We start from the raw sequence: 12,463 nt of genomic DNA, 5'->3' as shown, positions 1-12,463 counted from the left end.
TGGGGCCAGGCTGAGAAACAGTCCTGGGAGTGCCACCACTGGGTTTAACAGATTGAAATCTGTTTTAGCCCTTTCTTCTGATGTGTTGCTAGCTTGTACACTGGGGCAGTGCTTTTTGGCACCTTCAAATTAATTAAAAGTTTCTGACTATTCAGACTCCTTATCCTGAAACTGCAAAAATGCCTATACATATAAGATATAAAATCTCTTTCATATACTGTACCCCTGATAGACTAATTTCAATTTTAAAATTGTATAATAATCCAGAAAAACCAAAGGCCAGATTGTGTTCTAGTAAATTATCTTTCTCTTAGACAGGCTTATACCTATAGGTGGCCTATGCAGCCAAGATCTCTTTACTCAAGAGACTACCATGCAGCATGGCTCATATCTTAAAGGGCCAAAACAGACAAAACAAAACCCAGACAGGTAAGAGAGGATCACCAAAATGAGGACTGACAGACACGAACCTTTAAAACAGACCTGCACCTACAAATTTCTTCCACTTACTTTACCTTTGACAGCCCAACTCCATCTGCAAGATTACACAATAATCTAGAAAGCTATTTAAAAGCCAGATCATTACAGTAAAACATTATCTTAGACATATATAGGTGGCCTTTTCTTCAACTTACTTTATCTCTGACAGACCAACTCCAATTGAAAGATTGTACAGAAAGGAACACAGGGAGAGACAACCAGAGAAGCCCCAAAACCATGGCCAACAAAGGAGAACCTTTAAATTGACCAGCCAAGATCTTTCCCAAGAGACTACCTATAGGATCACTGCAGTATTGCCCATGTCTTAAAAGGGGGCAGTAACAGATACAAACAAAACAAAAACACAGAGAATCAGAGGGAATTCCCAAACCCAATGCCAACAAACAGATGAGGACCTAGAACAGACCCAAAGAGAGTAAATATCCCTATGTTCTTGAATCCCGTTTAACCATAACTCCTACACCAGGGGCAACAAAGACGTCCCCATAATGAGGGACCAGATGTTCTCATGAAGAGGAAACAGATGTGCAGACTCAAGGGTCTCAGATGGCCAAGGGTGTCAAGACTTTACTGAGTTCAGTTTCCTTTTTCTCAAAGTGGACCACAATGGAGCAACCTGTACAGATCAGGGAGGAAGGTGGGAGTCCCCCAAAGCAAGAGGAGCTTCAGCAGCTGCAGGGATGGTCCCCCAGTCCCTCCCTTTACTCACAGGAATAGCTCCAGGGTTCCACCTGAGTCAAACTCACCCCATCTCCTAACTCTCAAGCAGTTGGCTCTCAGTAAGTTCTTCAGCCACCTTGCCTCCTCAGCATGGAAGTGGGGTTCCTTGGAAAAGAAGAAAGCTGGAGTGGGGGCTGCTTTCGGGTCCCACCTGGGGTGCCAAATTTGTTGTTGACAGCTCGGTCCTTGTCCCTGATGCCAATACAATAACAAGGACATGGTTTTGAGAAAAAGGGAAAAGAAGGTTTATGGCTTTGCTAGCAAAGGAGAAATGCAGGGGACTCCTGTTTCAAACGCTGTGATTCTCAATCTTTGAGAGAATCGTGCCTTACATGAAATCAAGGTTTCTCTGCCTAGTAACATTTTAAGCTATATAATTCATTGTTGGGTGGGAACCCCTGTCTTGGTGACTGTAGGATGCTTAGCAGGGTCCCTGACTTCTACCCACTAGATGCCAGCAGCATCTCCTCACTTGTAACACTGAAAATGTATTCAGACATTGCCAAATATCCCCTGGAGGGAAAAACTGGGCCGGGCTGAGAACCACTGTAACAAATCATCATTGAAAAACCGACACCTACCATTTCCAGTAACTCTTAAGAAGTATCAGAAATGCATCCCTAAGATCAATAGAAAGATTGACAAATTCACACTTTGCTCACTTATGCAGGAAATGCATTGAGACATGTCATCATAGCTGCTTGCATATTAGTTTACATAAAAAACAATTTTGATCTATTATCTCATTTGAACCTAACAAGCCATTAATGAGAAAATTATTACTACTCACAATTTTAGATGAGGAAACTGAGCAAAGTGATAATGATGGATTTCAGAACTAAACTCCAAATGCAGTGCTGTTTCTCTCACGGATAGGTGAAACATGCCCCCTGCCTCCACCCTGGTGTCTCTATATAATCACATGTCCCTTCCTTGTGCTCCTCCCTAGGGATGGAGTCTACATAGCTCAAGATACTCTTCTGAAGGGCTAACAAACTGTGGTGGTACATGTCTGTAATCCCAGTGACTCTGGGAGGCTGAGACAGGAGGATGGAAAGCTCAAGACCATGCTCAGCAACTTAGTGAGCCCCTAAGCAAGTTAGCAAGATTCTGTGTCAAAATTTGAAAGGGAAAAATACTGAGGAAGTGACTCAGTGGTTAAGTGCCTCTGGTTTCAATCTCCACAGATAAATAAATAATAGATTAAATTTAAAAAATAAAGTGCTAGGACTGGGGTTGTGGCTCAGCGGTAGAGCACTTGCCTTGCATGTGTGAGACACTGGTTTTGATTCTCAGCACCACATATAAATAAATAAATAAAATAAAGGTCTATCAACATTTTTTAAAAATTAAAAAAAGTGTTAACAATACAAAATTATGTCTAATCCAGTCAATACCTAGAAAATGAATTGCCCCTTCCTGGATTATGTTTACATTAATATCATTAAAATAAAAATTTTATCTAAATCTAATGTCTAGTTTACAAGGGAGGCAGGATATAGAGGAATGAGTTGAAGGACATTAATGAGGAACAATCAGTCAAATCCAGAAATAGAGACATTTTATAAGACAACTAGTCTGAACTCTGGAGGCTTAGTTCAGAATAAAACAGAGCAGCAAAACATAACAATCAAATGCAGATGTGAACCTTGATTGGCTCCTGTGGCATGTAAAAGGAATTCTTAGAAATGAAGGGAATTAAAATGTAACTAGATGTAAGATTGTAGAGCCAGTTGCAGTTTTCTTAGATGTGATAATGGTTTTGTAGTATAATAGATTGTTCTTATTCTTATATAATAAATATTACTGGAATTATTTTGTGTCAAAGTGTCATGATATCTATAACTTCCAAAAGGAGCAACAACAACAAATCAGAGGATAAATAGAGTAAATATAATCATAGAATATTAACATTTTAAAAAATTTAAATGTAAGATGTGCAGGATTTCGTTTTACTAGCCTTTCAATTTCTTTGAATGTAGAAAATATTTTCATTAAAGAAAGTTGGGGCACAAGTTGGGGGTATAGCTCAGAGGTGGGGGATAGCTCAGTGGTAGAGTGTTCCCTAGAGTGGGCAAGACCCCAGGTTTGATCCTAGACACACACACACACACACACACACACACACTTGGGAGGATTTGGGATTCTGAATTACTCCAAGTAGCCCCTGAATCACCTGGAAAGGGGTCCATGGTTGTGCTTCAAGGACTCCATGACTCCACTACTTTCTTCCTTACAACTATTAGAGACATTCAGACATTTCTTTTTTTATGATAGGTCTCACTCTATTGCCCAGGTTGGTCTCCAACTCCTAGGCTCAAACCACCCTCCTACCTCAGCCTCCTGAGAAGCTGAGACTACAGGCAAGGCACACACCACTGCATGTGACTCAGGTTTTTTCAAAAAGGTCCCATGACTCCAGAAAGGCTGAGGCTTTGGGGCTTTCCTGGACAATGTGTGTCTGGTGGCTAGAGCTGTCTGAGACATTTGGACTGCAGGACAATATTTCTCCACTGTTCAAATACATGTTGGAGATAGCTGCTTGAAGTCAGGATCTTAAAACTGAAGAGAGCCTGAGGTATAGGCCTTATCTAAGAGAAAAGATAAGATATGATTAAATTAGTGGCAGAAGGAGAAAAAAAAGTCCAGGTGTTCTGATTCCCAGGTCTCCATCCATCCATCCATTCATTCATTCATTCAAATAACCAGCAGAAGGGCTGGGAATTTAGCTCAGTGGTAGGGCTCTTGCCTAGCATGCTCAGAGGCCCTGGATTTGATCTCAACATCACAAAAGCAAAAAGCAAATGAAAATCCTCAAAGAACCAACTTTGTCCATCACATTACAGTTTCTATCTGAACTAGAAAAGTCAACAAGCACCCTTCTGCAGAAGGGCTACCTGATCTGTTTCTCCTCCTGTTTTCTTCTCTGACATGCACAAAAAAGTCCTTCCCAGACTCACTCAGTTTCCTTAGGATTCTGACACACACTGCCCTGGGGCTTTTGCTCTGGCTGGTCCCTATCTTCCCTATCTTTCTTTTCAGGATTCTTCCTCCAAATATTTGCTTGGTTAACTTCCCACACCTCCCCCCACAAACCCCACCTCCCCCCCCGCCCCACCCCACCCCGTACTGGGGATTGAATCCAGGGGCACTTTACCACTGAGCCACATCCCCATCCCCTTTTAGGGTCTCACTAAATTGCTTAGGGCCTTGCTAAATTGCCGAGGCTAGCCTTGAACTTGTGATCCTCCTGCCTCAGCCTCCCAAGCCACTGGAATTACAGACATATGCCACTGTGCCTAGTTCCACCCTCCTTTTCAAATCCATTTATTTCACCTTCTCCATAGGAAGCGCCCTTACCACCCTGCTTACTACTGCAACTCCTTCTTCCACCTCTCCAACAATGATCCTACAGCTTATTTTTCCCGTTTCACTTGTCCAATTCTAATATCCTATACAATCTTCTTGTTTATTATACTTTATATCCCATTTGAATATAAGCTCCACAGAGATCCATTTTGGTATGCAGTGCTGGGGACTGAACCTAAGACTTTGCACATACTAGGCAAGTGCTCTACCACTGAGCTACAACCCCAGCCAGAGATCCTTGTTTTGTTTATTGATAAATCTTAAGTGTTTGGAGCAGTGTCTAACATAAAGTAGGTACTCAATCCTGGAAATTTTTGCAGAATGAGTGAATATTTTCTCTGCAAATCAGGACATCATTTCAGCTTAACTCTTGATGAGGAGACCACAAAGAGTCAAAAGAAATAGGTAGGAAAGTTTGTGAGGATGTTGCAACAGATGTTTTATAGTTATTTAAAAGTCAGGGCTTAAACCCTTGGATTGATGAAATATATAAATGAACATTTGACCAAGGAGCTCAGCCTGCTTTGCAGAGTGTCAGCTAGCACTGCTCAGAGAAAACAGATTAGCAGCATCTCTCTCCGCCTGAGGGCTTCTATGTTGCAATTCTCTTGTAATAAGTTCCTAAATATTTAATATTTGAATGACTTCCTAATAGGATGTTGATTTACTACATCACAAATATAATTAAGAGGCATCAATTCAGGTCTATTGGGATTAAGTTTAAAACCCGAAAGCTAAGCTTTCAGAGCCAAGCAAATCAGATAACAGCCAGCACATGATACAGAACACACAAGCTAAAACTTGCAGCTATATTTCTAAGATTCCCACCTTTGCTGTGGGCTAAGTGAACCTTGTTCTGAGCATGTGAGTGAAGCTAAGGTGAAGCTAGTGTGTTAAGCCTGCTGTTGGTAGGTCTACCTACTCTGCAGTTTTTAAGCTTGTAAAGGAAAACACAGTGTGGTATTGAGGGAGATGGTCTGTTCTCATCTACAAGTGTTGGAATGGGTATTCACTGCTAAATATCACTAGAATTGAAGCTAGTCCTCAGTGTTAGCCTCTAGCAACTAACATTCATAGATTTTTGTTTTTGTTTTGTTTGGGTTTTGTTGTTGTTTTGTTTTTTGGTTTTGGGTTTTTTTCCTTTTGTTGTTTTGTACTGGGGATTGAACCCAGGGTGACACTTCTCCACTGAGCCACATTCTCGGCCCTTTTTTATATTTTATTTTGAGACAAGGTCTTGCTGAGTTGCTCAGGGCCTTGCTGAGTTGCTAAGGCTGGCTTTGAACTTGGATCCTCCTGCCTCAGCCTCTTTAATTGCTGGGATTACAGGTGTGAGCCACAGTACCCAGCTTCACTGGTATATTTTGCTAGTGACTTTTCACTGTAAGCATGTATGTATTGTCTCTCCATGACCTGGAGTCATACATTAACAAGTAGACTGGTAGGAGATTTCAAAAAGCTCTGGCAAATTGTAGCCAAGTTTCCGAGCCCAACCTTCAGCGTGTTGCACAAATCACAAAATCCCAGTGGTCCCATCCTATCTGTTTTTTAGTGCAAAGTTACTTGAATCATCATATTGATGATGATTGATTGATTATGTCACTCATGGTGACAAATCATTGCCTCTTTTCATATGTTGCTGGATTGCTACAGACATAAGGAAAAGAGTTTTAATGAGAGTTTTCTTCTTTCTTCTCTCTCTTTTTGGTATTGAGTATTGAACCCAAGAGCACTTTACCGCTGAGCTTCATCCCCAGTCCTTTTGATTTTTTCTTTTGAGAAAGACAGTGTCTCACTAAATTGCTGAGGTTCTCATTAAGTTACTGAGGCTGACCTTAAACTTGTTATTCTCCTGCCTCAGCTTCCTGGGTTGCTGGGATTGCAGGTGTGTGTCGCCATGCTTGGCTGTTAATCATTTCTTTAGAAGTCTCACTTCCAAACAGTCATATTCTGGGGCATTTTACTGAGGAGTGCCCAGGGATGTTTTACAAACACTGAGCCACATCCCCAACCCTTTTTTATATTTTATTTAGAGACAGGCCCTCGCTGAATTGCTTACAGTCTCACTAAATTGCTGAGACTGGCTTTGAACTCGTGATCCTCCTGCCTCAGCTTCCCAAGCTGCTGAGATTACAGGCATGAGCCACTGCGCCCAGCAGCCCTTTTTATTTTATTTTTAATTTTTGAGATAGGGTCTTGCTAAGTTGCTTAGACAGGCCTCGAACTTGTGATCCTCTTAACGCAGACTCCCAAATTGCTGGGATTACAGGTGGCACCATGATGTCCAGCTCCCCTCGAGACTCCTTATCCCCATTTCCTGATTTGTTTCATGTCATAGCATTAATTGCCACCTGCCATGTTATAGATAGCATTTTATTTATTGTCTATTCATTAGAATGTAATGTCCACAAGGCCATTTTGTCATGGCTCTCTCACTGACATCTAGACATGTTCTTGGCATATGGAGGATGTTTGTCATTGAATGAATGACTCTTATTCTCCCAGTTCCACCCTGACCTTTCTCACCACTGTTCATGATTGTCCCCATGCTAACTGCTGGATTCCATGGACTCCCATTTGCTGTATATGCCAGGATCTATGGCTTGAAACAGAATAGGAACTAACTTCATGAATGTGACGAATGAATGAGAGTCTGAATGATGGTATGCTTTAGGTGCCCTTGCACCTTGCTGAGGCTCTCTGGAAGGCCAGACATCTGATACTTCAGTCTCCTAGCATGTGCCTTCTCTGAAGACTATCCCTCATTTCAGGGTCTCCCTCACTACTAATCGTCAGTAGCCTGCTAATCCAGTCACTCTCACGCCCCTCCTCTTCTAGATTTTGCTACTGTCTTTCCAAACTTGCTGGGAAGATTTCAACTCCTGGCTCACCAATTCACTCTGAGAGGCACCAGGACACGCTCTTCATATGAAGACAAATGAGGAACTAAACTCTGTGGGTTTAATTTCTCATTGGTCTCTTTCTTGAGCAACATTATCAATTCTTGCATGTCTCTGGATAAGGGTGTGTAGCTCAGTGGTAGAAAACTTGCTGAGCATGTACCAGGCATGGATTTGATTCCTAGTACTGTAAAACGAAACCAAAAATAAAAACAAAACCAAAACTACTTGGGTATATCATCTCCTTGAATTATCAGAGCCTGATGTTATCATTTAAAATAAGGAAAGATAATTAAATCTTTTGCTTCTGAGGGCCTCAGTTTCTCTGTCTGAAAAAAGGTGGGTCATATTATTTTGGGAATCTATGAATACAGCAAGCACATTAACATCTTTGCATGGCACTTTTGGAAACAAAATCTTATTTAATATAAAAATGTCCAATAAGTGTGTTTGCTGACAAGAATGACAATGACAATTCCATATGAGCTGAAAGAAGTCTCCTTAAGGTCAGAGTTCCCTTTCATCATTAAGTCTGACAGACAATTAGAATTTTTAAGAGGACTATCAATCACTGTATGTTAGAATTAATTTTTTAAAATATTTTTCTTTAGTTGTAAATGGACACAATTACTTTATTTATTTATTTTTATGTGGTACTGAGGATTGAACCCAGTGCCTCGCACGTGCTAGGCGAACACTCAACCACTGAGCCACACAACCCCAGCCCTAGAATTAATATTGAATTGCTAAATGTTTTCACAACCTGAAGGGTCTAGGCACAGAGATCAGCTAAAAACAAAGGGGAAAGAGCATTGTCTCTTTGTAGTCCTATTCTGCTCTGTTGTGTAATTGGTACTTTATTTGGAAAAAGAAATTGTCTCCTCAGGTGTTGGTTTCTAGCTAGGCTGACTGGCATGCATTCAACATGTGTGCTATTCAGCCTCAGTTTCATCATTCTTCTTTATTTGATGTAAACCTCTGTTTCAAAATGTAGCTCTTCTCAGAAGAGTGCCTGCTATTTTACAGGTGTTCTGAAAGGAGGATCTCTGCAACTGCCTCAGGCTAGTTCCAGGACCCACACCTGGACAGGTGACGTTCCTGGGCACCATCCCATCCCTACCCTCCCCCCCACACACACCAGGTGTATCCTCTGGTAAATACAAGCTCTGCTGGGCTGCAGCCACCACCAACATCTCTGGTTTCACTGTTGCTATGACTCTGATGTCAGTGGTAAGGATAATGAACTTTTCAAAACAGCCTTCCCTTTCTTCTTTAATCTGGTAGAAAAACAAAGCCTGAGTTAGAAATCAATCAAATGGAGAGTGAGGCTAAGCCAAATAATATTGCGCTTGATTTTCTCTGACGCCAATTCTCAGAACCTCTGGAAAGGTGTAAGAATCTGTGGCTGAGGTTGCTTGGGAGCACCTGCTGCTAGGGCTATTGCAGGGCCCCAGGTACCACAGTTAAGGGAGGATGAAGAAAAGAAAGGGTTTTCTCCTCTGTATTGCTATCTCCTCCCATCACCTACCCCTGGACCCAAAAAGGGTCTTAAGAAGCCTGGTTGGTGGTACACCTGTAATCCCAGTTACCAAGAGGCTAAGGCAGGATAATTGTTTAAGCCCAGGAGTGCCGGGCCAGCCTGGGCAACATAGTAAGATCCTATCTAAAAAAACAAACAAACAAAAAAACAAGCCAGGATCTATAGCACATGCCTGTAATCCCAGTGGCTCAGGAGGCTGAGGCAGGAGGATCGTGAGTTCAAAGGCAGCTTTAGCAAAAGTGGGTGCTAAGCAACTCAGTAAGACCCTGTCTCTAAATAAAATACAAAATAGGGCTGGGGACGTGGCTCGGTGATTGAGCTCCTGAGTTCAATTCCTGGTCCCCCCCCAAAACAAACAAACAAACAATAACAACAATAACAACAACAACAACAACAAAAAAAAAACAGTGTGGCTCAAACTGAGTCCTGGTCTCTTGCTTTTCTCTCTGGACAGCATAACTTCACTCTACCACCTTCTCTGTCAATTACTGGTCCCTGGGGCTTGGCAATTCTCCCAGTCATTGGATCCAACCCACCAGCAATGCAGCCAGAATCTATGCAGATGCCCAGGGGCTCAGGTTCCTGGACTTTCATGTACCATTCCACCACTGTTATGGGTGGCTGCGTGTCCCAGGGGATGGCTGGGGGTCTTTGGGAATGGGTGGCATCTAGAGCAAGGAGACCATGCAAGAACTGAACAATCCCTGGCCTTCTACCTGGAAAGAATGAGGAGACTGGAGGGCAAAATCCAGGAACATCTGGAGAAAAAGGTGCCCCTGGTCAGAGACTGGGGGCATTACTTCAAGACAACTGAGGAGCTGCTGGCTCAGATCTTTGTAAATTCTGTGGACAATGCCCGCATCATTCTGGAGGTTGTCAGGGCTCATCTTGCTGCTGATGACTTTATGAGACAAAGCTGGTCATGTGCCAGTTTATGAAGAGAGACGTCCATGGGCTCTGCAATGTCACTGATGACACCAATATCACTCAGCTGCAGCTGGAGATGGAAATCAAAGCTCTCAATGAGGAGCTGCTGTTCATGAAGAAGAACCATGAGGAGGAGGTCAAAGGCCTTCAAACCCAGATTGCCAGCTCTGGGTTGACCATGGAGGTAGATGCCCCCAAATCTCAGAACCTCAGAAGATCATGGCAGACATCTGGGCCTCTATGATAAGCTGACTCAGAAGATCCAAGAGGAGCTGGAAAAGTACTGGTCCCAGCAGATGGAGAAGAGCACCAGGATGGCCACTTCTCAGTTTGCAGAAATCAGAGCTGCCAAGATGACGCCCACGGGCCTGAGACACACTGCCCAGTTCTTGGAGATCCACTTGGACTCCATGAGGAATCTGAAGGCCAGCTTTAGAGAAGAGTCTGAGGGACATAGAAGCCCTGCTACATTGTGGCAATGGAGCAGATCAGGGTCCTGCTGCATCTGGAATCAGAACTGGCAGAGGAACAGTGCCTGACTCAGGACTAGGAGGCCCTGATGAACATCAAGGTCAAGTTGGAGGCTGAGATCATCGACACTTACTGCTGCCTGCGGGAGGATAGAGGAGGACTTCAAACTCAGTGATGACCCGGACATCAGCAACTCCATGCAAACCATCCAAAATACCACCACCCACAGGATCGTGAATGGCAAAATGGTGTCTGAGACCAATGGCACCAAAGTGCTGAGACAGCAGAAGCAGGGGATCTTTGGGGAGTAGAGGACCAATAAACATTTAGAGGGCACTAGACATTTAAATTAAAAAAAATAGACTGGGCAGGTGTGGTGACACCCACCTATAATTCTATGGTTCTGGAGGCTGAGGCAGAAGGATTATAAGTTCAGCAATTTAGTGAGAGCTTGTCTCTAAATAAAAAATAAAAAGGGCTGGGGATGTGGCTCAGTGGTAAAGCACCCCTGGGTTCAATCCCCAGTACACACCATCCCCCACCCCAAATAAAAAGTACCAAGAACTGGGCTGTCAGTACCATCCTTCTTTTGGAGAACTGTAAGGTATCCCAGGAGACACTGGAGAATATCTGGCTTGGAAGAAAATGTCGAGTTCTCAAGTGTAAAGCTTCTTTGGACTGACAGGAAACTGATGTTCAGAGGAGGAAGGAGGCTTTACCAAGGTGACACAGAAAGCTGTGGGCAGAACTGGCAATGCAACCCAGGGTCCTTTGGACTCCTTTCCCCACCCATACCCACCCCACTTACATTTTCCTAAAGTGTAGTCTTGCCCTCTAAAACTAACTCCTTACCCTGGTTTTCCTGTTTCCATGAAAAGTTCTTTTCTTCCCAGTAATAAAATTGGAATCCAAGGGTCATGATTAACTCATTTTTACCCCACATTTCCAGTTAATGAGTCCTGTTGAATCTTACTTTAAAATAAAGTAAGAGGGCATGACAGTAGAGACCTGTAATTCCAGCTACTCAGAAGGCTGAGGCAAGAGGATCTCAAGATCCGTGCCAGCCTCGGCAACTTAGAGAGAACCTGACTCAAAATAAAAAAATAATAAAAAATAAAATTTTTATTATAAAAAATAATAAAAATGTAGCTCAGTGGCAGGGTACTCCTGGATTCCATCTCCAGTACTCTGTACACAGAAAGGCGGGGTGTAGTGGGAGCTCTTTGAGTTACTGAGGGTGAGTCCTTGAAGAGGATGGTAGGATCCAGGTCCCTTTTGCTTTCTTGCTTCTTAGCCATGAGGTGACCATGTTTGCTCTGCCATGCACTCCCCATGATGTGTTGCCACAGGTGCAAAACTCCAAGGCCAATCCACCATGGACTGAAACCTCCAAAACTTCAGACCAAAATAAAACTCTTCTCTCTGTAAGTTGATTTATCTCAGGTGTTTTTACAGTAACAGAAAGCTGACTAACACATCTCATTCACTCCTCATAAAATTACTATAAGCTGGCTAGGTATGGTGGCACATATCTGTCATCCCACCTATTAGCTAGGCTGAGGCAGGAGGATGGCAAGTTTGAGGCAAGCCTGTCCCAAAATAAAAGGGCTGGGGATGTAGGTTAGAGGTAGAACACTCCTGGGTTCTAGCTTCAGTACCATAAAAAGAAGCAAAACTCCCTATAACCTGGATGTCTTTATCATTTGTATTTTATAGATGAAGCACAGAGCAGTCAGAGAATATGACTAAGATCATAAAGCGAAAAAGCACAACTGGCATTTTGAAACACCAGATAGTTCAGTGCCAAAGTCCAGACGTTACTACCTTACTCTATGGCTTTTCTCTGAAGCACCCACGTTTCCATGTCACATCTCCACTCCAGACCACTTAGTGGTTCCCCTCAGCCTGGAGCTAAGCTAATGAACTTCCCGGTGTCTCAATTTCTCTATTAGTTGAGAATGATAATTGTGGTCACTTCATGGGGCTGTCTTGGGGATTAAACAAGATCACCCAGGCAAAGCACTTAGCTCCATCC

At 42.9% G+C, this 12,463-nt stretch overlaps 1 pseudogene; it reads left to right on the top strand.

Annotated features, from left to right (window-relative positions):
• Positions 1-9,498: 9,498 nt before the first annotated feature.
• On the top strand, positions 9,499-10,739 carry LOC113190783 (keratin, type I cytoskeletal 18 pseudogene; annotated as a pseudogene).
• The last annotated feature ends 1,724 nt before the right edge of the window (positions 10,740-12,463 follow it).

This window comes from Urocitellus parryii, chromosome 2, assembly GCF_045843805.1.
Source record: "Urocitellus parryii isolate mUroPar1 chromosome 2, mUroPar1.hap1, whole genome shotgun sequence".
Classification (NCBI taxonomy): domain Eukaryota; kingdom Metazoa; phylum Chordata; class Mammalia; order Rodentia; family Sciuridae; genus Urocitellus; species Urocitellus parryii.
The sequence above is the reverse complement of the archived record's forward strand: the minus strand, read 5'-3'. Positions and strand labels throughout refer to the sequence as shown.